The sequence below is a fragment of the Oncorhynchus keta genome, chromosome 31, assembly GCF_023373465.1.
Source record: "Oncorhynchus keta strain PuntledgeMale-10-30-2019 chromosome 31, Oket_V2, whole genome shotgun sequence".
Classification (NCBI taxonomy): domain Eukaryota; kingdom Metazoa; phylum Chordata; class Actinopteri; order Salmoniformes; family Salmonidae; genus Oncorhynchus; species Oncorhynchus keta.
The window spans coordinates 19,300,948-19,324,526 of record NC_068451.1 but is presented as its reverse complement, the minus strand read 5'-3'; the positions used below and the strand labels follow the sequence as shown (position 1 = coordinate 19,324,526).

At 44.1% G+C, this 23,579-nt stretch overlaps 1 protein-coding gene across 1 annotated transcript in view; it reads right to left on the bottom strand.

The window, feature by feature from the left end:
• Nucleotides 1-20,567, bottom strand: part of LOC118372769 (adhesion G protein-coupled receptor B1-like) — a 117,518-nt gene extending 96,951 nt beyond the window's left edge. The window contains exons 1-2 of the mRNA XM_052489880.1: nt 19,988-20,567; nt 13,327-13,448 (exon numbers count right to left, since the gene is read on the bottom strand). The gene's annotated coding sequence lies outside the window, so the exon portion shown is untranslated. The remainder of the gene's footprint in view (nt 1-13,326; nt 13,449-19,987) is intronic.
• Between the last annotated feature and the right edge of the window lie 3,012 nt (nt 20,568-23,579).

The following is a 23,579-nucleotide window of genomic DNA, read 5'->3' as shown; positions in this document are numbered from 1 at the left end:
AGTGTGTATATGTGTATCAGTGTAGGATATCTATGGCAATTATGTGTATTTTGCCTATCAGACTGTGAGGGCCTGTCTGCTGGTTTGTCAGTGTTTTTGTTTATAGAGAAAGTGTCTGCTTGTGTGTGCGTGTTTGTGTGACAGAGAAAGTGTGTGAGTGTTTGTGTGATAGAGAAAGTGTGTGAGTGATTGTGTGACAGAGAAAGTGTGTGAGTGTTTGTGTGATAGAGAAAGTGTGTGAGTGATTGTGTGACAGAGAAAGTGTGTGAGTGTTTGTGTGATAGAGAAAGTGTGTGAGTGTTTGTGTGATAGAGAAAGTGTGTGAGTGTTTGTGTGATAGAGAAAGTGTGTGAGTGTTTGTGTGATAGAGAAAGTGTGTGAGTGTTTGTGTGATAGAGAAAGTCTGTGAGTGTTTGTGTGACAGAGAAAGTGTGTGAGTGTTTGTGTGATAGAGAAAGTGTGTGAGTGTTTGTGTGATAGAGAAAGTGTGTGAGTGTTTGTGTGATAGAGAAAGTGTGTGAGTGTTTGTGTGATAGAGAAAGTGTGTGAGTGTTTGTGTGACAGAGAAAGTGTGTGAGTGTTTGTGTGACAGAGAAAGTGTGTGAGTGTTTGTGTGTTAGAGAAAGTGTGTGAGTGTTTGTGTGATAGAGAAAGTGTGTGAGTGTTTGTGTGATAGAGAAAGTGTGTGAGTGTTTGTGTTGTGTGAGTGTTTGTGTGACAGAGAAAGTGTGTGAGTGTTTGTGTGATAGAGAAAGTGTGTGAGTGTTTGTGTGATAGAGAAAGTGTGTGAGTGTTTGTGTGACAGAGAAAGTGTGTGAGTGTTTGTGTGACAGAGAAAGTGTGTGAGTGTTTGTGTGATAGAGAAAGTGTGTGAGTGTTTGTGTGACAGAGAAAGTGTGTGAGTGTTTGTGTGACAGAGAAAGTGTGTGAGTGTTTGTGTGATAGAGAAAGTGTGTGAGTGTTTGTGTGATAGAGAAAGTGTGTGAGTGTTTGTGTGATAGAGAAAGTGTGTGAGTGTTTGTGTGATAGAGAAAGTGTGTGAGTGTTTGTGTGATAGAGAAAGTGTGTGAGTGTTTGTGTGATAGAGAAAGTGTGTGAGTGTTTGTGTGATAGAGAAAGTGTGTGAGTGTTTGTGTGACAGAGAAAGTGTGTGAGTGTTTGTGTGATAAAGAAAGTGTGTGAGTGTTTGTGTGATAGAGAAAGTGTGTGAGTGTTTGTGTGACAGAGAAAGTGTGTGAGTGTTTGTGTGACAGAGAAAGTGTGTGAGTGTTTGTGTGACAGAGAAAGTGTGTGAGTGTTTGTGTGATAGAGAAAGTGTGTGAGTGTTTGTGTGACAGAGAAAGTGTGTGAGTGTTTGTGTGACAGAGAAAGTGTGTGAGTGTTTGTGTGATAGAGAAAGTGTGTGAGTGTTTGTGTGATAGAGAAAGTGTGTGAGTGTTTGTGTGATAGAGAAAGTGTGTGAGTGTTTGTGTGACAGAGAAAGTGAGCGCTGAAGAACAAGACATTACGGCTATATTCCCTCCCTGTATTATTTAAGGCGTTGCGATCAGATTTCACACGTTGTGTTCCAGGCCGTTGTGTAGAAGTAGTCTATTTTGGGGTTGAATCATGTTACTTCTCCTGCTGGAGACGACAGGGAAAGCTTGTCACACGCAATCAGGCTTTAAATGTTGCAGATAATTAGCCTTTGTTACTGCACTTGTCAGGGAACTACCCTGCTGTCACACTCACACACACGCACGCACACACATATATTGCATACATACACACACTTGTGTACGAACCAACCACCCCTTCTCCCCCTAACTACACACCACTCCTCCACTTGTGCTTTCCCAGAGTGAGTGAATTAGATCTATTTCCCAGCCATGCACCACATATCTCAACAAAGAGGTTCAGAGAAAGACCAGAACTAAAATGTTTTAGTGAGTTCTCAGATTAAAGTGCTGCTCCATATCACGCTGAGTGATATGGAGCTCAGATACAGTATCAGGACCAGATACAGATACAGGGACACCCATCACCTCGCATCCTGTCAGACCCACAGAGATCACATGGTACCCTGATGATGTGCTGAAGGCAGTAGGGGGGCAGGGCATTCCCAGAGCTGTTTGCTTTTCTAGTTCTGGTTGGTTAGCTCCCAGCACTGTGGCATTGTTAGCACAGTCCATTGTTGTTTAACTAGCTAACGTTAGCTGGCTGGCTCGTTAGCTAACGTTATGTGACGTGTTTACAACAACAGTTGAATATGGCCGGTGTCCGTAATGGTCTGCAAAAAAAGGGAAATGAAAATGTTGCCTGCAGAGCTGGTTAGGCTGCTTTCATGTTATCCAGAGGTAAACAAACCATCGGCCAGAGCGTCAAGGGTGCGCTCCGAGAGCGAAACGAGATGGGTGGGCCTAAAGCTTAAGAGGGTGTGAACAATGCTTAATGAGTGTAGACAGAGAAGAGCTCGTCACTATATACCAAAACATTTAAAGGTGATTTTCTCAAAAGTGAGTTTCAAAGCAGAATTACTTTCCCATTGTTCCTCTAATGCAGTGTATGATATACCATTACGAGTCTCTACTTTTATCCAATGTAAAAAAACACAATTTCAAATTTTGCAACATAAGACCGAATCCAGATGGAGTCACATTTTCAAACAAATAAAAAATATATAAATAAAAGGACAAAAATAGTTGAATAAATAAAGAGAATAGAGATAATATAGAATAGAGAGAGGGCACAATGAGGACACAGAGAGCAGCCCTGTCCTGTGTATATGTATATATACAGTAGCAGTCAAAGGTTTGGACACACATATTAAGGCCTTTTCCTTCATTTTTACTATTTTCTCCATCATAATAATAATATGAAATAATATGTATTAACCAAAAAAGTGTTGAACAAATCAAAATATATTTAAGATTCTACAAAGTAGCCACCCTTTGCCTTGATGACAGCTTTGCACACTCTTGGCATTCTCTCAACCAGCTTCACCTGGAATGCTTTTCCAACAGTTGTCACAGTCGTCATATGGAGGAGACGAAGGCGCAGCGTGGTAAGCATACATACTTCTTTAATGAAAGAGCGAACACTGAACGAACACTGAACAAACTATACAAAACAACAAAACGAACCGTGAAGCTAATATGGCTAGTGCAGACAGGCAACTACACATAGAATATAACCCAAAAAAACAAAATGGAAAATGGCAACCTAAATAGGATCCCCAATCAGAGACAACGATAAACAGCTGTCTCTGATTGGGAACCAAATCAGGCCACCATAGACCTACATTTACCTAGACAATACCAAAACCCCATAGATAAACAACAAAAGAACTAGACAGGACAAAAACACACATACCACCCTCGTCACACCCTGACCTAACCAAAATAATAAAGAAAACAAAGATAACTAAGGTAAGGGCTTGACAACAGTCTTAAAGGAGTTCCCACATATGCTGAGCACTTGTTGGTTTCTTATTATTCACTCCGTGGTCCATCTCATCCCAAACCATCTCAATTGGGTTGAGGTTGGGTGAGTGTGGAGGCCAGGTCATCTGATGCTATAAGAGCACAAGGCGAGACCCAGATACAGACACGAGAGACAGATGTTTGGAGTCTTTGATATTTATTAATAATCGAAAGGGGTAGGCAAGAGAATGGTCATGGACAGGCAAAAGGTCAAAACCGGTTCAGAGTTCAGGAGGTACCGTGTGGCAGGCAGGCTCGAGGTCAGGGCAGGCAGAATGGTCAGGCAGGCGGGTACAGAGTCCGGGAGGACTAGCAAAAGAGAATAGAGAAGGCAAGAGCACAGGAAAAACTTGCTGGTTGACTTGGAACATACAAGACGACCTGGCACAGACAGACAGAAAACAGGTATAAATACCCAGGGGATAATGAAAATAGTAAAAAATAAAGAAAAACCCTGGAATGAGTAGGTGTCCAAACTTTTGACTGGTACTGTTTACAGCCCATCTATCTACCTCATTCCCATACTGTAATTATTTATTTTGCTCCTTTTGCACAACAGTATCTCTACTTGCACATCCATCTTTTGCACATCTACCATTCCAGTGTTTAATTGCCATATTGTAATTACTTCACCACCATGGTCTATTTATTGCCTTACCTCCCTTATTTGACCTGATTTGCAATCGCTGTATATATACTTTGTTTTATTTTTTTCTACTGTATTATTGACTGTATGTTCTGTTCATTCCATGTGTAACTGTGTTGTTGTATGTCTCGAACTGCTATGCTTTATCTTGGCCAGGTCGCAGTTGCAAATGAGAACTTGTTCTCAACTAGCTTACCTGGTTAAATAAAAGTAAAAAAAATATATATATATACATGTGATTTTGGTTTTTGTTTTTAAAAAATACTGTAAAATCACAAGCAATTCAGCTTAAAATATATTTATTTAGAAAATCCCAAGTATTCCCACAAATAAAAAGAGGGACATCCATGATTGTGTCTCAATGCAATCAAGGTATGAAACAATTGTTATTTTCAAATTCAATCTCTTTTTGTTCTTAGTTGTGGTCATTTGGAGTGTACAAATGATTATAGTTACGTATGTTCCGCCCCCAACCATCCGCACTGACAAAGATCCTCTTTCGGCTGAACCTAGTTGCCGACTCCTGATCTACAGTTACATAAGCGAGTGATGATGACAAATGGAAGTCAGTAAAAGATCCAGAGATGACTGGGCCTGGAAAGTGATGACTAACCAGGCTTTTAAATATGATGACTAGAATGATGGGGCTTTGAGTATGAATAATAAGCTGATGACTAGGCTTTATCATGGGCCCCTTAGGGACACTAGAGTATTAGAGGGAGAGAGACCAGAGGCCTGGGAATAGAGAGTGAGACCAGTGAGACCAGAGGCCTCGGAATAGAGACAGAAACCAGAGAGACCAGAGGCCTGGGAATAGAGACAGAAACCAGAGAGACCAGAGGCCTGGGAATAGAGACAGATACCAGAGAGACTAGATGCCTGGGAATAGAGACAGAGACCAGGGAGACCAGAGGCCTGGGAATAGAGACAGAAACCAGAGAGACCAGAGGCCTGGGAATAGAGACAGAAACCAGAGAGACCAGAGGCCTGGGAATAGAGACAGATACCAGAGAGACTAGAGGCCTGGGAATAGAGACAGAGACCAGGGAGACCAGAGGCCTGGGAATAGAGACAGAGACCAGGGAGACCAGAGGCCTGGGAATAGAGACAGAGACCAGGGAGACCAGAGGCCTGGGAATAGAGATAGAGACCAGGAGGACCAGAGGCCTGGGAATAGAGACAGAGACCAGGGAGACCAGAGGCCTGGGAATAGAGACAGAGACCAGGGAGACCAGAGGCCTGGGAATAGAGACAGAGACCAGGGAGACCAGAGGCCTGGGAATAGAGACAGAGACCAGGGAGACCAGAGGCCTGGGAATAGAGACAGAGACCAGGGAGACCAGAGGCCTGGGAATAGAGATAGAGACCAGGGAGACCAGAGGCCTGGGAATAGAGACAGAGACCAGGGAGACCAGAGACCTGGGAATAGAGACAGAGACCAGGGAGACCAGAGACCTGGGAATAGAGACAGAGACCAGAGGCCTGGGAATAGAGACAGAGACCAGGGATACCAGAGGCCTGGGAGTAGAGACAGAGACCAGGGAGATCAGAGGCCTGGGAATAGAGACAGACACAAGGGAGACCAGAGGCCTGGGAGTAGAGACCAGTGAGACCAGAGGCCTGGGAATAGAGACAGAGACCAGGGAGATCAGAGGCCTGGGAATAGACACAGAGACCAGGGAGACCAGAGGACTGGGAGTAGAGACAGAGACCAGGGAGACTAGAGGCCTGGGAATAGAGACAGAGACCAGAGAGACCAGAGGCCTGGGAATAGAGACAGAGACCAGGGAGACCAGAGGCCTGGGAATAGAGACAGAGACCAGGGAGACCAGAGGCCTGGGAATAGAGACAGAGACCAGGGAGACCAGAGGCCTGGGAATAGAGACAGAGACCAGGGAGATCAGTGGCCTGGGAATAGAGACAGACACCAGGGAGACCAGAGGCCTGGGAGTAGAGACCAGGGAGACCAGAGGCCTGGGAATAGAGACAGAGACCAGGGAGACCAGAGGCCTGGGAATAGAGACAGAGACCAGGGAGACCGGAGGCCTGGGAATAGAGATAGAGACCAGGAGGACCAGAGGCCTGGGAATAGAGACAGAGACCAGGGAGACCAGAGGCCTGGGAATAGAGACAGAGACCAGAGGCCTGGGAATAGAGACAGAGACCAGGGAGACCAGAGGCCTGGGAGTAGAGACAGAGACCAGGGAGAGCAGAGGCCTGGGAATAGAGACAGACACAAGGGAGACCAGAGGCCTGGGAATAGAGACAGAGACCAGGGAGACCAGAGGCCTGGGAATAGAGACAGAGACCAGGGAGACCAGAGGCCTGGGAATAGAGACAGAGACCAGGGAGACCAGAGGCCTGGGAATAGAGATAGAGACCAGGGAGACCAGAGGCCTGGGAATAGAGACAGAGACCAGGGAGACCAGAGACCTGGGAATAGAGACAGAGACCAGAGGCCTGGGAATAGAGACAGAGACCAGGGAGACCAGAGGCCTGGGAGTAGAGACAGAGACCAGGGAGATCAGAGGCCTGGGAATAGAGACAGACACAAGGGAGATCAGAGGCCTGGGAATAGACACAGAGACCAGGGAGACCAGAGGACTGGGAGTAGAGACAGAGACCAGGGAGACTAGAGGCCTGGGAATAGAGACAGAGACCAGAGAGACCAGAGGCCTGGGAATAGAGACAGAGACCAGGGAGACCAGAGGCCTGGGAATAGAGACAGAGACCAGGGAGACCAGAGGCCTGGGAATAGAGACAGAGACCAGGGAGACCAGAGGCCTGGGAATAGAGACAGAGACCAGGGAGATCAGTGGCCTGGGAATAGAGACAGACACCAGGGAGACCAGAGGCCTGGGAGTAGAGACCAGCGAGACCAGAGGCCTGGGAATAGAGACAGAGACCAGGGAGACCAGAGGCCTGGGAATAGAGACAGAGACCAGGGAGACCAGAGGCCTGGGAGTAGAGACAGAGACCAGGGAGACTAGAGGCCTGGGAATGGAGACAGAGACCAGAGAGACCAGAGGCCTGGGAATAGAGACAGAGACCGGAGGCCTGGGAATAGAGACAGAGACCAGGGAGACCAGAGGCCTGGGATTAGAGACAGAGACCAGGGAGACCAGAGGCCTGGGAGTAGAGAGCGAGACCAGAGAGACTAGAGGCCTGGGAATAGAGACAGAGACCAGAGAGACCAGAAGCCTGGGAATAGAGACAGAGACCAGGGAGACCAGATGCCTGGGAATAGAGACAGAGACCAGAGGCCTGGGAATAGAGACAGAGACCAGCAAGATCAGATGCCTGGGGATAGAGACAGAGACCAGGGAGACCAGAGGCCTGGGAGTAGAGACAGAGACCAGGGAGATCAGATGCCTGGGAATAGAGACAGAGACCAGGGAGACCAGAGGCCTGGGAATGGAGACAGAGACCAGGGAGACCAGAGGCCTGGGAATAGAGACAGAGGCCTGGGAATAGAGATAGAGACCAAGAAAATCAGAGGCCTGGGAATAGAGACAGAGACCAGAGGCCTGGGAATAGAGATAGAGACCAAGAAAATTAGAGGACTGGGAATAGAGACAGAGACCAGGGAGACCAGAGGCCTGGGAATAGAGACAGAGAAAAGGGAGACCAGAGGCCTGGGAATAGAGACTGAGACCAGGGAGATCAGAGGCTTGGGAATAGAGACAGAGACCAGGGAGACCAGAGGCCTGGGAATAGAGAGCGAGACCAGAGAGAGCAGAGGTCTGGTAATAGAGATAGAGACCAGGGAGACCAGAGGTCTGGGAATATAGATACAGACCAGGGAGACCAGAGGTCTGGGAATAGAGATAGAGACCAGGGAGACCAGAGGTCTGGGAATAGAGATACATATTAGGGAGACCAGTGGTCTGGGAATAGAGATAGAGACCAGGGAGACAAGAGGCCTGGGAATAGAGACAGAGACCAGGGAGACGAGAATTCTGGGAATAGAGACAGAGACCAGGGAGACCAGAGGTCTGGGAATAGAGAGAGGGCACAATGAGGACACACAGAGCAGCCCTGTCCTGTGGGAATCTCCACTCAGCTTGGGCGCCATGGGTCTGCGATTTTGTGTGTGCGTGTGTGCGTGCGTGTGTGTGTGTGTGGGCATGAATGTAGGCAGGCAGGCAGTAGAGGTTTCCAGTCCAGGCCTGAAGGGCTCTTTTGAGACGGTCTCTCTCTCTCCTCCTCTTCCTTCATTACCATTCAGACGGGACCAGCTAACCACACTCTGCCATGACGGCTGAAATATTTACCACTTTCTGTTTACCCACGACTACCCTGACTGACAAGACCACACCCCCTCAAGTTCACACCTTCTCTTTCCCTTTAAACTCCATCCTTCTCTTATTTATTTTCGTTTAACTTGCTGATGGCTCTGTCGGTCTCCTGTTGACGGCGGTGTCTTCCTGGAGCGCCTCATGCTCATTGTGTCAATAATGGAGTCTTGAGTGACAGATTTTAATCCAGCCCTCTACTAATGATATTTTCTCTCCCCCCGGTGTGTCGCCCGCTATCAAAATGTCACAGGCAGATTTACAAGTGCTGAGCTTCCAAACAAAGCTTATTTTAGTCCGGGGATCCCAGGGAGGGCCTGACATCAATATACAGTATACTACAAATCAATGGCAGAATATTTACGACTGTCACCTGCAGCCTAACGATTGCAAATGACTCACATACACACAAACAAATAAATTAGCTCTTAACTAAAATTACTCACTGTGTGTCCGCATTTGCATGTGCGTGTGTGCGTGCATGACTGCGCATGCGTGTGCGAGTGTGTGGGTGTGTGTGTGTGCATGTGATAGGTGAGTAAATAGAGAGCATAGCCTACCTCATCTTCTGTCCTCTTCCTCTGTCCTTCTCTTTTAAGGCTTAGAACATGAGCTCTGGACAACCAATTGCCTAGACTCCATTTCCCTCTCTTTCTCTCTCTCCCTCTCCTACTCCTCCTTTCTTTCTCTCTCTTTCTCCCTCCCGTTCTCTCGCTCCATCTCCTTCCCTCCCTCTCTTTCTCCCTCTTCAATTTCCTCTCCCTTTCCTCTCTTTCTCCCTCTCTTTCTCTCTTTCTCTCTATCCCTCTCCTTCTCTCCCTCTCTTTCTCGCTCCCCCATTCCCTCTCCATTTCCCTCTCTCTCTGTCTTTCTCTATCCATCTCACTCCATCCCTCTGTCTGTCTTTTACCATGCCAGAAAGATTTAGTGTGATATTGCTCATCATCATACTCAAAAAAACATGACATGGCTTTGGGGCACAATTACCCAAGTTAACAACTATTACTAAAGCTTCGTCACAGTCCTCTCCCCAAGGGTTAGACCATAGATCCTGTACGGCTATACAAGCCCTTTGTGTAATATGCTTCTGATATCCCTGATTCCATATGTACCCAAAGGCTATGCACGTCTATTCATACATACTGAAATACAATGTGCATCTTCCTGCACTAGGAATGGAATAGAGATCTTCCTGCCTTCATCCATATGTACCAAAATAAAATACATCTTCCATTTGTATCCAGCGGCAATGTACTTCTGTCTCCTATTCCATACAACCCCAGGGAGCTGGATGGTCATGTGGGAATGATATGGGATGGGCCGCACAGTAGTGGTGTAAGTGTGTGTGGAGGGGGTGTTAGCACAAACACACACACACCGAGCTCTGGTGACATTAGTAGAATAGGGGTGTATATGTGGTGCCAGCTCTGGCCCTGGCAGAGCTCCATGGTGAATGTGGCTGATTACACTGTGTGTGTGTGTGTGTGTGTGTGTGTGTGTGTGTGTGTGTGTGTGTGTGTGTGTGTGTGTGTGTGTGTGTGTGTGTGTGTGTGTGTGTGTGTGTGTGTGTGTGTGTGTGTGTGTGTGTGTGTGTGTGTGTGTGTGTGTGTGTGTGTGTGTGTGTGTGTGTGTGTGTGTGTGTGTGTGCTTTCCCAAAACACAAATACTGAACGCAGTAGATGACAGAAAACTGAAAATATGCATCAGGAGCATATGCAAATTGCCTTCGATTTAGTTTTTGGGCGGATAACAGACCAATTATTGACTTATTGTACACCACATGGCTGTGCAGATAACATTGAATGAATGATCCAATGACACTATCAGTCTGCCCACGTCCTTCTCCCTCCATCCCTCTTTCCATCCCTCCACATCTACTTCTTTACTTACACCCATCTGCAACCATCTCTCCACTACCCCCTATATCCACATTATCCAATCATCCCACAGAGGAATACTCAGCCTCAGTATCCTGAGACAACTGCCAATAGTCCAAAGAGGGTCTGAGGAAAGTCAGGGAGATAGAGAGGGAGGGAAAGATAAGAGGGACAAGCACACTGTCTGAGCAGTGACAGAGGCTATCACTGTCAAACACTCCACACTGACCCAGCCCATCCATCAACACTGTCCTCCACAGAGATACAGAGAGGGGTACGGAGGGAAGGGGGAGAGGAGGGGAGAGGAGAGGAGGGCAGAGGAGAGGAGAGTAGAGTAGAGTAGAGTAGAGTAGAGTAGAGGAGAGGAGAGGAGAGGAGAGGAGAGGAGAGGAGAGGAGAGGAGAGGGAGAGGAGAGGAGAGGAGAGGAGAGGAGAGGAGAGGAGAGGAGAGGAGAGGAGAGGAGAGACTAAATCTCAAATGATTTAACAAACACACAAAGGCAATGTCCAATATGCCAGACATAGGCATCGGACCCAAACTACAGAACATGCCCAGTAGGCCTACACCCACAGTGTACAGTCGACACTCTCAGCTGCAGCTAGCGTCGTCTAAAACAAAACAAACATGTTGGACTAAATGGAACGGAACGTTTGAGGTCACAGACAAACATGCTTCACTTCACAAGAACTCTTCCATAGTAGCTGACTATGGCAGACTGGACAGTCAGCACTTCTGAACCAGATGTTGTCACTCTTCTGTTGTAGAGACAAATGCAGTGTGTAGTAAACATATTAACTACTGGAAGAGAAATTCAGTATGTAGTTAACATATTAACTACTGGAAGACAAATGCAGTATGTAGTAAACATATTAACTACTGGAAGACAAATGCAGTATGTAGTAAACATATTAACTACTGGAAGACAAATGCAGTATGTAGTAAACATATTCACTACTGGAAGACAAATGCAGTATGTAGTAAACATATTAACTACTGGAAGACAAATGCAGTATGTAGTAAAGATATTAACTAATGGAAGACAAATGCAGTATGTAGTAAACATATTAACTACTGGAAGACAAATGCAGTATGTAGTAAACATATTAACTACTGGAAGACAAATGCAGTATGTAGTAAACATATTAACTACTGGAAGACAAATGCAGTATGTAGTTAACATATTAACTACTGGAAGACAAATGCAGTATGTAGTAAACATATTCACTACTGGAAGACAAATGCAGTATGTAGTAAACATATTAACTACTGGAAGACAAATGCAGTATGTAGTAAAGATATTAACTAATGGAAGACAAATGCAGTATGTAGTAAACATATTAACTAATGGAAGACAAATGCAGTATGTAGTTAACATATTAACTACTGGAAGACAAATGCAGTATGTAGTTAACATATTAACTACTGGAAGACAAATGACGAACAGATGTACTCTGGATCCGATATGGCCGTTTGGTTGGGACTGCTTTTTATGCCTTTTTTTATGATAATGACAATCCTTCCGCAGCTGAGCGCTAGCTGACATCTGTTCGGAAACTCAAGAATAGGAGAGTGGGGATGGGAGATGCATGGGTCTATGATTATAGGGAGATTACTGCAGGACTTTCAATGTTGCCTGCATAAACTTGCATAAACACATGTAGAAGGAAAAGAAAAACCCGGCTGTGATTATCCAACAGTGCATACTCCAGATTATACAGACCAGACGCTACAATAGCAGCTAAGCATCTGATTTTTCTAAGCACAGCATATTTACACAGCATGATACCCATCTCGTAGAACAGTCGCCTATAAAACCATACAAAGCAGCGCCTTACATATTGAAAACATTAAATTAACAAACAGATTCCCACTATGGGGATCGATAAAGTACTGTGTCCATTGAAACTGAAACTGTATATATTTTTCAGAATAGAATATACAAGATCTACAGAGAATATGGTCAAAGGGGAACTGACAGCCACACACACACACACACACACACACACACACACACACACACACACACACACACACACACACACACACACACACACACACACACACACACACACACACACACACACACACACACACACACACATATATATATCAGTGCATTTGGAAAGTATTCAGACGCCTTGACTTTTTCCACATTTTGTTACATTACAGCCTCATTCTAAAATTGATTAAATAAAGGTTTCCCCTCATCAATCTACACACATTACCCCATAATGACAAAAACAGTTTTTTAGATTTTTTTTGCAAATATATTACAAGTAAAAAACGGAAATACCTTATTTACATCAGTATTCAGACATGGAGCATCATAACCTACTATGTCACACGATCAGATGTTTATGCTAATTAAATTTTTAACTATATCAACTCTTTGTTTCTGTCACGCCTTGGTCTTAGTATTTTGTGTTTTCTTTAATTATTTGTTCAGGCCAGGGTGTGACATGGGGTTATTGTATTGTCGTATTGGGTTTTTTGTAGGCATTGGGATTGTGGTTGATTAGGGGTGTGTCTAGTATAGGTTTGGCTGCCTGAGGCGGTTCTCAATCAGAGTCAGGTGATTCTTGTTGTCTCTGATGGGGAACCGTATTTTGGTAGCCGGGGTTTCACTGTGTATTTCGTAGGTGATTGTTCCTGTCTCTGTGTCGTGTTCACCAGATAGGCTGTAATAGGTTTTCACGTTCTGTTTGTTGTTTTTGTATTTATTTAGTTATTTCATGTATCGCTATTCTTTCATTAAAGACATGAGTAACCACCACCCTGCATTTCGGTCCGACTCTCTTTCGACAAACGAAGAACGCTGTTACAGTTTCCCCCTAAAATCTTATTTTTTTTCTTTCCTTTTGACTGGGTACTGTCTTTCAGCTTTCAGCTGTGAATGTGTACAAGCTCAAATAAACCTTACTACATCCTTATCTTCTCTTTTCTGTTGCAACATGTGGAACTAAGTGTGATTCTGAGTGCTACCACTCAGTGTTATAATTCCAATATGGACAAGATTAAAACACCAGCAGCCTATAATAACACTCACTTTTAGGGTTAACAAAATTCCTGGAACTTTCAAAAAATTCTGTTTCCCAGAGATCGTCTTCGGAGGACTTCGGACTTCCTGGTTATTCCCTCCTCATACCGGGAAACCTCCATCTGGGATTTCTGAAGAAAACAAAAACAGAGGATTTAATGACGGTTCAAGGAATTTTGCAACCCTACTCACTTTCAACCATCCGCTATAGGAAAGTGAGGTAGACTCCATGTCAACTTCCAAAAAGATAAACAGATTATTTGATCCTATGTACAGCAGCTTTCAGCATTTTGACATTTTTCTAATGATACAGCTTTCAGCATTTGAATGATTTTAATGATACCATGTTGCTCAGGCAACCAATTAGAGTGGAGAATAGAGGTACCTCTGATGAGTTCCTGTGTTGACGCTAGGCTAACTAGCTCATAGAGGAATCAGAGGGGATTGGATGGAGACTCACTGAGATGTGGTCTCTGATACAGATGACTATCTATGGGACTCGAGATCAAAGCACAACCATGCCTTGTTCTCATCAGGGTGTATACAGACAGAGTGGGGAGAAATCATTGGATCCAATTGCCTGTCTTTTATTATTGGGGTTTCTAAGCATATTTACACAGCATGATACCCATCTCGTAGAACAGTCGCCTGTAAAACCATGCAGAGCAGTGCCTTACATATTGACAACATTAAATTAACAAACAGATTCCCACTATGGAGATCGATAAAGTACTGTGTACATTGAAACTGAAACTGTATATTTTGTCAGGATAGAATATAGAAGATCTACAGAGAATAAGGTCAAAGACAATGCATGTGGCTGATAGTGCCCCTCACTAATGTAGAGTGTATGATGCCCAAATGACACCCAACATACAAAAACAGCACCCAACCTTCAGGACAACCCAATCAAGAAATAGCATATTCTGTATATATTATAAATATCAATATTAAGACATAGAACTTCATAACATACTATGTCACACAATCAGATGTTTATGCTAATTCAATTTGTATCTATATCAACTCTTTATTTGCCCCTAAAATCTTATTTTTCTTTCATTTTGTCTCTATACTGTAATTCAGCTGTCAGCTGTGAATGTGTACAAGCTCAAATAAACCATGTGGGGAAAACCAGGGAATGTATTGAAAGTTACAGGAATTGTGCAACCCTACTCACTTTCAAGTCCACTATCAAATGAATCCTCCACTAACAAATGAATTCTCTGCTATATGAAAGTGAAGTACACTAGATGCCAACTTCCAAAAATATAAACAGATTCTTTGATCCTTTGTACAACAGCTTTCAGCATTTTGACATTTTTCTAATGATACAGCTTTCAGCATTTGGATGATTTTAATGATACCATGTTGCTCAGGCAACCAATTAGAGTGGAGAATAGAGGTACCTCTGGTGCGTTCCTGTGTTGACGCTAGGCTAACTAGCTCATAGAGGAATCAGAGGGGATTGGATGGAGACTCACTGAGATGTGGTCTCTGATACAGATGACTATCTATGGGACTTGAGATCAAAGCACAACCATGCCTTGTTCTCATCAGGGTGTATACAGACAGAGTGGGGAGAAATCATTGGATCCAATAACCTGTCTTTTATTATTGGGGTTTTCAAACTAAATGAAAGCTAGTAAGAATAATTCATATTGATTTTTCTGAAAAAAACAACAACCAATATGAACAAACAGAATTGCAATTTGTAAAACGGAAATTAAAATTGAAATGTACCTCTAATGTAGACACAGTAGCCACATATCCTGTATAACCACAATTTGTGAAAAAGTTGCATTCAAAATGAATCTTAAACAGTCCACATCAACATAAAGCTAAAATACAGATAGCTGAATGTAAAAAACCCATTCAGTAGAAGTGACATTCTGGGCTGTTCTCTACCCCAACAGAAGGTCACAACCCCTGAAAGAAAACTGTGGAGGAAGCAGAAAGACAGCCATCTGTGATTTCTATGCCAGAGCATCTGTGTACAGTATGTGTGTGTGTGTGTGTGTGTGTGTGTGTGTGTGTGTGTGTGTGTGTGTGTGTGTGTGTGTGTGTGTGTGTGTGTGTGTGTGTGTGTGTGTGTGTGTGTGTGTGTGTGTGTGTGTGTGTGTGTGTGTGTGTGTGTGTGTGTGTGTGTGTGTGTGTGTGTGTGTGGGGGGGGGAGGGGGAGAGAGAGAGAGAGAGAGAGAGAGAGAGAGAGAGAGAGAGAGAGAGAGAGAGAGAGAGAGCATGCCTGTGTCTGTCTCTGTGTGTCTAATGTCTGTGTCATTTCTCTCCTTCAAACCCTGTACTCCTGCCTACATGCCTTCTGGCTGTTGCAACAAGGCTACGACTTTAGCCTTGATTTTATTTTACATTACAATTACTCACACTAACAGCAACCCCTAACAGATGCACAAACTTGTTGTCAGTAGTAAGTAAAGTAAAACTTAGTCTAAGTAAAACTTAGTCTAAAAAGGGTTTTCTAACAAAGCATCACATTGTATTGGAGGGACATAATGATGCATGGCTCAAGTGTACATTCTGTCTTAGGGGCTCATTACAAATGCACATTCAGCCTGGGTACACACACACACACACACACACACACACACACACACACACAACACACACACACACACACACACACACACACACACACACACACATATATATAAGAGGTGTAAGGGTGTTTCTCTCGACCTCATTCCCTTCTCACCCCCCAAGTAAAAAACATAGCAGGCAAAATAACTCCTACTAATTCAATACCATGTCTTACTGCCATGCAGTTCAGAGCCTGTTTGATCAGCTGTAGCAGAACATGAAAGAGAAAGTGAGATCCAATTCATTAAAAACAAAAACATTCATTGGCATACAGTTTATAACAACGCTACTTCTCTTTTCCTCTGAGCTCATAATGCTTCAATATATAGAATGATTTGCTCCAAAACACACTACAAGCCCAGTGATGTGCCAACTGAAGACTCTATCCTTGCGTGATGGAGAGCTAGCATCAGAGACGGGTAAATGTTTAATGAGAAAGCCTTACGACTGCTTCACACAACAGGCCCAAACACGAAAACACAAACAAGCATGTCTGTTTCAAAGGATGGATATCATCACTCTGTGTGATGTTGTGTTGAAGGTCAGAGTTAGTGAGCCTCGTTTTTATTTGATTTATTTCACCTTTATTTAACCAGGTTGGCCAGTTGAGAACGAGTTCTCATTTAACAACTGCGACCTGGCCAAGATAAAGCAAAGCAGTGCGACAAAAACAACAACACAGAGTCATAAACAAACGTACAGTCAATAACACAAAAGAAAATACAAATAAAATGATCTATGTAGTGTGTGCAAATGTAGAAGAGTAGGGAGGAAGGCAATAAATAGGCCATAGAGGCGAAAATAATGACAATTTATCATTAACACTGGAGTGATACATGTGCAGATGATGATCAGTCTGATCAGTCGTTGGTCAGTCTCATAGTGTAACGTGTGGACTTTGTAACTGTTGCGTGGCCTCGCCCTGAGTTCCCCTCCCTGGCAGTGCGTCCTCACGATGCATGTTGGCTAGGCCTCATCACCCAGCAACCCTAGCCCCTATTTTAGACACTAATTAGGCGAGCCAATGGACAGGCATGATCTGGGCATTTACCCCCAAGAGTAAAACGCTCGCGGCGATGGAACTCTCTACTGTCCTGTCACTAAACCATTACCACCAACATTAAAGAGGAGGGAGATTTGTGTTTCTCTCTAGGGTGTCTATTTCTGTGTGTGTGTGTGTGTGTGTGTGTGTGTGTCAGACAAAGAGAGCAGAATGGGTATGCCTGTCTCCATCATAAACACTCTCTCTAAGGTCCCTCGCTCTCTCGCTTGCCTTTAATCCACCTTGTATCTCTCTCTTTCTCTTTCTTCCCTCTCGTGTCTCTATCCCACCGTATCTTTTCCATTTCAGGTTGCGTGTGGTGGCACTGAGGTTGAGACACACCAGGTTTATGTAAGGCTAAGGGCTGATGGAGGGAGGAGGAGAGGAAAAGAGAGGGAGGAGAAGAGAGTGAAAAGAGGAGAAGGGAAGGGAGAGGTTGGGACCATAGTATTTGCAGATGCGGCTTGGATACGAGATACAAAAACAAAGGAGGACTTCTAGGTTAAAAGACATGCATGGTTGCTTCTCAAAGGGCCTGTGTGCTGTGCTTGCTCGGCCCGGTCTGTCCGTGACTCAAAGATTGCCTGCCTGCCAGTCAGGAGGATCCTGTGGAGGCAAGGCCTATTTATAATCCCTGTGTCTTCTAAAAGACTCATAGTAGACTAATATCAGTGGCTGCAGGGTCTGTGTGGCCAGTCCTACTCTTACAGGCCTTTGACCAGACACTATCTGATATCCCTGAATTCCTTGAAAGTGGTGTGGTAGTCCCAAAATAATGTAGAGAATGTTGAATGGTGAGGCAAGGATATGCATCAACATGTGTCATTACAAGGCTACTAAACCCACAGATTTAATCCATATTGTTACAACTGAAAAAGAATAGGAACGTGTATGAAATATGAATGCTTTGTTCAACAGGGCCTTTCATAAATCTTGGATCTTCACCTGTTGAAGTATCTCACACCTTTACTGCTATTTAAAACACGAGAGGAACAGGGTTAGGCTACACGCGTCTTTACACAGATACAACTCGCTCCGTTTCACCGAGGAGATCCCATAAAAACCCCACCCGGTGCTAAGGAATCATTTCTAGCGCTGCAATGCTCCGTTAGTCCCGACGTCCCCGCGGAGTGGATTGAGTGTCTGTAGACTCCCCCCTACGGTAAGAAGACGGAACTTCCTGTTTAACTCTTATCCTCAACACCCAAATCCATGCGCAAATATTTTCAGGTCCCCAGTCTCAATCACTTTAACCTATGATCTGATCTATTTTATGTCACACAAACAAACACACACACACACACACACACACACACACACACACACACACACACACACACACACACACACACACACACACACACACACACACACACACACACACACACACACACACACACACACACACACACACACACACACACACACACACACACACACTCCAATTGACTTTCTCGCTCTGTTCTCAAAGAGACATCCTTTCAGTAAAGCACGGAGCGCATTGAACCGAATAGGCTCCTGCAAATAGTCCTCTCCCCGTCTCTGTCTTTTCGATCACTCTGCTGTTAACGCTTCATTTAGCCCTACACAAGGGGAAGGAAACTTGGTCCGGAGACATTTAGCGTTCACGTGAGTCAAGGGGGTGGAAATAGGGGGAAGTTTCACCAGAAGCGGTTAGGTGAAAATATTAAAACCATCCTACGTATTTCCCTATAGGGGAGGATATTGTTGTATTATTTATGCCGGCCATTAGTACTATTTAGGAATACGGGAAACACTGTATTGATACAGAAGCTTCAGTTGCACATCACACGCTCGCCCCGAAGTGTTCAGTGACTACTGATCCACAAAGCAGAGAGAGCATGACTGCGTTACCAACATGTAGAATCACAATGTATCACATTTTCACTGCAAGCCACGTCCCTATAAGTTATGGCCACATAAATCAACACAGGCTGAATAAAAATAACGGAAAACATCAGCAAGTTATTTTATTCTGCATATAGGAATAGGATAGCCTATATTGTTATAATAAATAATGTGATACTAAGTAAGGACTATTGAACATGTGAGTAAATAAAGAAAATGTAGAGTTTAAAAGTGGAGTAGAGTTCTGAAATAATGCATTTTTCCACGACATGGAGAGCTACATGTCTATCGATGTGCAGCTACTTCCAAACGCAGAGACAAGGGAACGCGGGTAGAAGGGGAAAAAAGCCCTCGAGGTATTCCTTCCCTAGACAAACAAGGCAGATAATAACAGAAATCTAGAGAAACAATCAATATGCACAACAAACGCATCTCAAAAATCATATAAATCATTTGCCATATTTGTATCCCGGAAAGGTCAATTTGATTTGATCAAAAACAAATACCAGGGTTTGGTTAAACCCATGAAATCACAGTAGATATTCGTTGTGGTGACTTTGCTATCCAGTCTTTCGGAGATAGTGGATAGGTACCTTGGACAGCGACTAGCCTACTAGAGCCCGCCGACGCCGTGAGGGAGCTAGGAGTTGGGCGCGCTGTGATTCCCTGAGCGCGTCTGTTTGACATGTTGATACTGCATAAATCCACAACGGGATCACTAAAAGCTACTCGGAGCAAATTCATCTGGCCCTATTCTCCATTTCCAAAGCTGTACAGCTTATAGTAATCGAATTGAGAGGGACCAGAACGGAAGAAAGAGCAATGCCCAGTGGGTTTAGAAGAAGTTGATGTGATGAGTGACGGATATTTTCTCTCTCCTTTGCCTGCCTGAAACTGCCGACCAGCGCCTCGGCTTTGCCGCGAGTCTGTCATCAACGAGAATTACCTTAAAACCATAGTGTTGCGAAATAAATTCACTAAATATGTTATCAAACACAAATGTGTCATTCTTAAAAGCACATTGCCTCAAGGGAAGATGCGAGAAGCATAGGATCCCATGTCGGGTTAATATAACACTATGTTATTGACATAGCACATTCGGTTGCAAGAAACAATAACTCGTTACTTTGAGGTGTCTATATATTAAATGAAACGAATATTTACCTTGAAAAGGTTAACAGTTCCATTGAAGCGTATCTTCCGTGTTCCAAGCTCCAATGCTTTCGAGAGACAATCAACAATTCCACAAGCTTGATTCAAATAAGTTCGTTGTACTTATTATTTCAAGAGCGCGTAGCCGATTTATAGCCTAATGTAGATATTTTGATGAAATGAACAAGTCTGAGAATACCTGCAATTCAAAACTGCTTTATTCCAAAGTTCCTATGAGTAAAATGAATACAAATCCAGTCCAAGTAGATTTTAACAGTATGTCGATCCAAATTCAAAGGTGCCCCTGTTTCTGAAGAGATGCTCTCAAAATCTATATTTTTAAATCCCAATTTATTGTAGAAGCATTGTAATCAAGTTATTCTCCAATTTCGCTGGCTTCGATCGACACAGGCGCCAGGTGAAGTGAAGGTCTAAGAAAGCGTAAAATCAGGATAGCTCCTGGTGTGTTGTCTTGATTCCAGTGTGCGCGTTTGGGCAGCATCCATCGTTCATCCCAGTTTGGAGTGTCCTTACCGGTGTGTCTACGGTCCGGGTGCTGGACCTGGTTTCAGTCTTTGAAGCCCTGGGATTCGTCACAAACGCAATATACCCAGCAGCCCCCCCCCCCTTCCCCCCTTCCCCCCTTCTGGAGATGGAGTCGGAGCAATGCGTGGGTGACACACCGATGTGAATAAGCCACAGCAACGAGGGCTGGGGGTGAGAAATATGCAAGACAACGCAAGAGAGAGAAGAGAGAAGTGAGTGATCGTTTTTTTTTGTCGAAAGAGTGTGCCTTTCTTAATCAACTGTGTTTTGTAAATTTATCGAAATATTCTATACAAAGCAATATCTATTCAGTACATGATTAAGTTCTTGCTGCGTTTTCATTTATTGGAATTCGCCAATATATTTAGTAAAATCCTGTTATGTAGCTTAAATAACAACTGTTTAGATGCTTGGCTGCAATTACGCATGGCATTTCAAACTATTATTATTTCCTTACGAAGCTATAGGTGTCTTGTCTAAAGTAACCAATGTGATGCAACTATAGTTGAATCTGAATCGAATATAAATTGAGTGTCTACACATCAATATCAAGTGCGCACATGTGTAATAAAAACACACACACACACACCCTATCTGAGTTCCAAATGCACTAGTCAAGCTGCACGTGCTCCAGCCTACACTTGCCAAATGACACATTTAGTCGCTCCGTGATGGAGCTGTTCGGAGTAGCCTTTACGCCTGCTACATTAGGTAACAGTAGCCTAGCGACGGAAAGTGACTCAGGGGTAGGCTATATGTATCCAACCAGATTTTGCGCAGATTATTGTCTAATATCCCGATTAGTGGTTGCAAAATAGACTAGCCAATACTTGTAGCTCAAATGGGAGATTCCATTTCTTGAGGCATCCCATGGCTCTCCCCGCGCGCCTCCAAGTGGGTGGACTTTTTAAAAATTATGCATAGGATTTTCGCTGTTTTAAGGGGGCGGGAATTGGAAGCTTTGAATAGATTAATTCTGATCCAATAACACACATCTGCCGTTTGAGTAGTTTACATCCATCCATTAAATGACAGGTAGTTTAGGCTATTTATCTAATTAACAATATTTCTAGAGTGCTCTGTTGACATCAGGAGGCGTATTATATTCATATTAAACATATGTACCCCATGTCCCTATATGAATGCACAATTACCACTGGTTTGACATTCCCCTGAATGATAGCTATTGAAAAGAGGTTCTGTCATCATTTACATTTTTTATTTTTGTCATGTAGCCAATGCTCATATCCAGAGTGACTTACAGTTAGTTAATTCATCTTAATATAGCTAGGTGGGACAACTACATATCACAGTAATAGTAAGTGCATTTTTCTTTAATAAAGTAGCAAAGTCAGAGCTAGCAAGAGGAAAAGAGTGAAGTGCCAGTGTTAGTTCACAAAATGTTTTTTTTTGGGGGGGGGGGGTGCTGGGGGGTGCTTTGGGATTATTTAAGATACTCTTTGAAGAGGTAGGGTTTCAGATGTTTTTGAAAATGTGCAGGGAATCAGCTGTCCTGAGTGGGAGCTGCCCTCCCATAGGGGTGGAAGGGCTAAGAAATGAGAGGTGGCAGAATGGTGTACTCAGGTTGGGTTGTAGGGTTTGAGCATAACCTGAAGCATAGCCTGAAGGTAGGGAGGGGCAAGTCCTCTTGCTGCTCCGTAGGCAAGTACCATGGTCTTGTAATGGATGCAAGCTTTGACTGGAAGCCAGTGGAGGGTGCTGAGGAGCAGGGTGACATGGGAGAACTTGGGAAAGTTTAACACCAGGTGGGCTGCAGCGTTCTGGATATGTTGCAGGGATTTGATGGCACAAGCGGGGAGCCCAGCCAACAGCGAGTTCCGGTAGTCCAGACGGGAGATGACAAATGCCTGGATCAGGAGCTGCGGCACTTCCTGTGTGAGGTTGGGTCGTACTCTACGGAAGTTGTAGAGCATGAACCTGCAAGAATCACTGCTTTGATGTTTGTAGAGAATGACAGGGTGTTGTCCAGGGTCACAACAAGGTTATTTGTACTCTGGGACACCGTGGAGTGGAGAGGTGGTGGAGAGGTCTTTGAGCGGCAGGCCTTCCCCATAAGGAAAAGCAGCTCCGTCTTGTCGAGGTTGAGTTCCGAAATCCAAGCTGAGATATCTGCCAGGCACACAGAGATGTCGAAGGCTGTCATGTACCTGTCAAAGTGTACCTTTGTGTCTCACGGGGAAGGGAGGTGAAGGTAGGCACAGGGCAAGATAATGTCCAATAGGTGCAGGGTCGTAGGCTATGACTGAGACATTTTTTTAAACCTTTATTTAACTAGGCAAGTCAGTTAAGAACAAATTCTTATTTACAATGACGGCCTACACTAGCCAAACCCAGACGACGCTGGGCCAATTGGGCGCCGCCCTATGGGACTCCCAATCGCGTCCGGTTGTGATACAGCCTGGATTTGAACCTCAAGCACTGAGAGGCAGTGCCTTAGACCGCTGCGCCACTCAGGAACCTATGTTTCCAAATCATGTTTTCAGGGACATGAGTCCCTCTCCTAGCATTCTCAAATGGCTTTGACTAAATCAATGCAACAGGTAAACAACCATATAAAAAACGCTGCAAACCACTCAGCAACCTGTGATAGTGTACGGTGTAAAGTACACATTTTAAGTTTGCCGCTTTAGTAACACAAATATGTTAGCCAAAATTATCAGCAAGCTAGTGTGCATTGCCTTTTACAGTAACTAAGAGTTACAGAAGCCTGAATAGGTTTCCGCATTGAGGAAGTAGTCAATATACAGCTCTTGTTCTGTCCCTGCCTTTTATGTCTGTTATGAGAGACAACACTCACCTTGGCACTGTAGCTGCAGGACTGCATGTGAACCTCCCATCTACCACTAGGCTCAGAGTCTACTCTACTCCAGCTATACAACACCAGACTGAGAATATATTCCAAATAACCAAGCCATTCAAAACATGGACCTACACACAGATTAAAGATACGTAGAATGTATGCACACATGACTGTAAGTCGCTTTGGATAAAAGCGTCAGCTAAATGGCATATATTATTATTATTATTAGATAGGTAT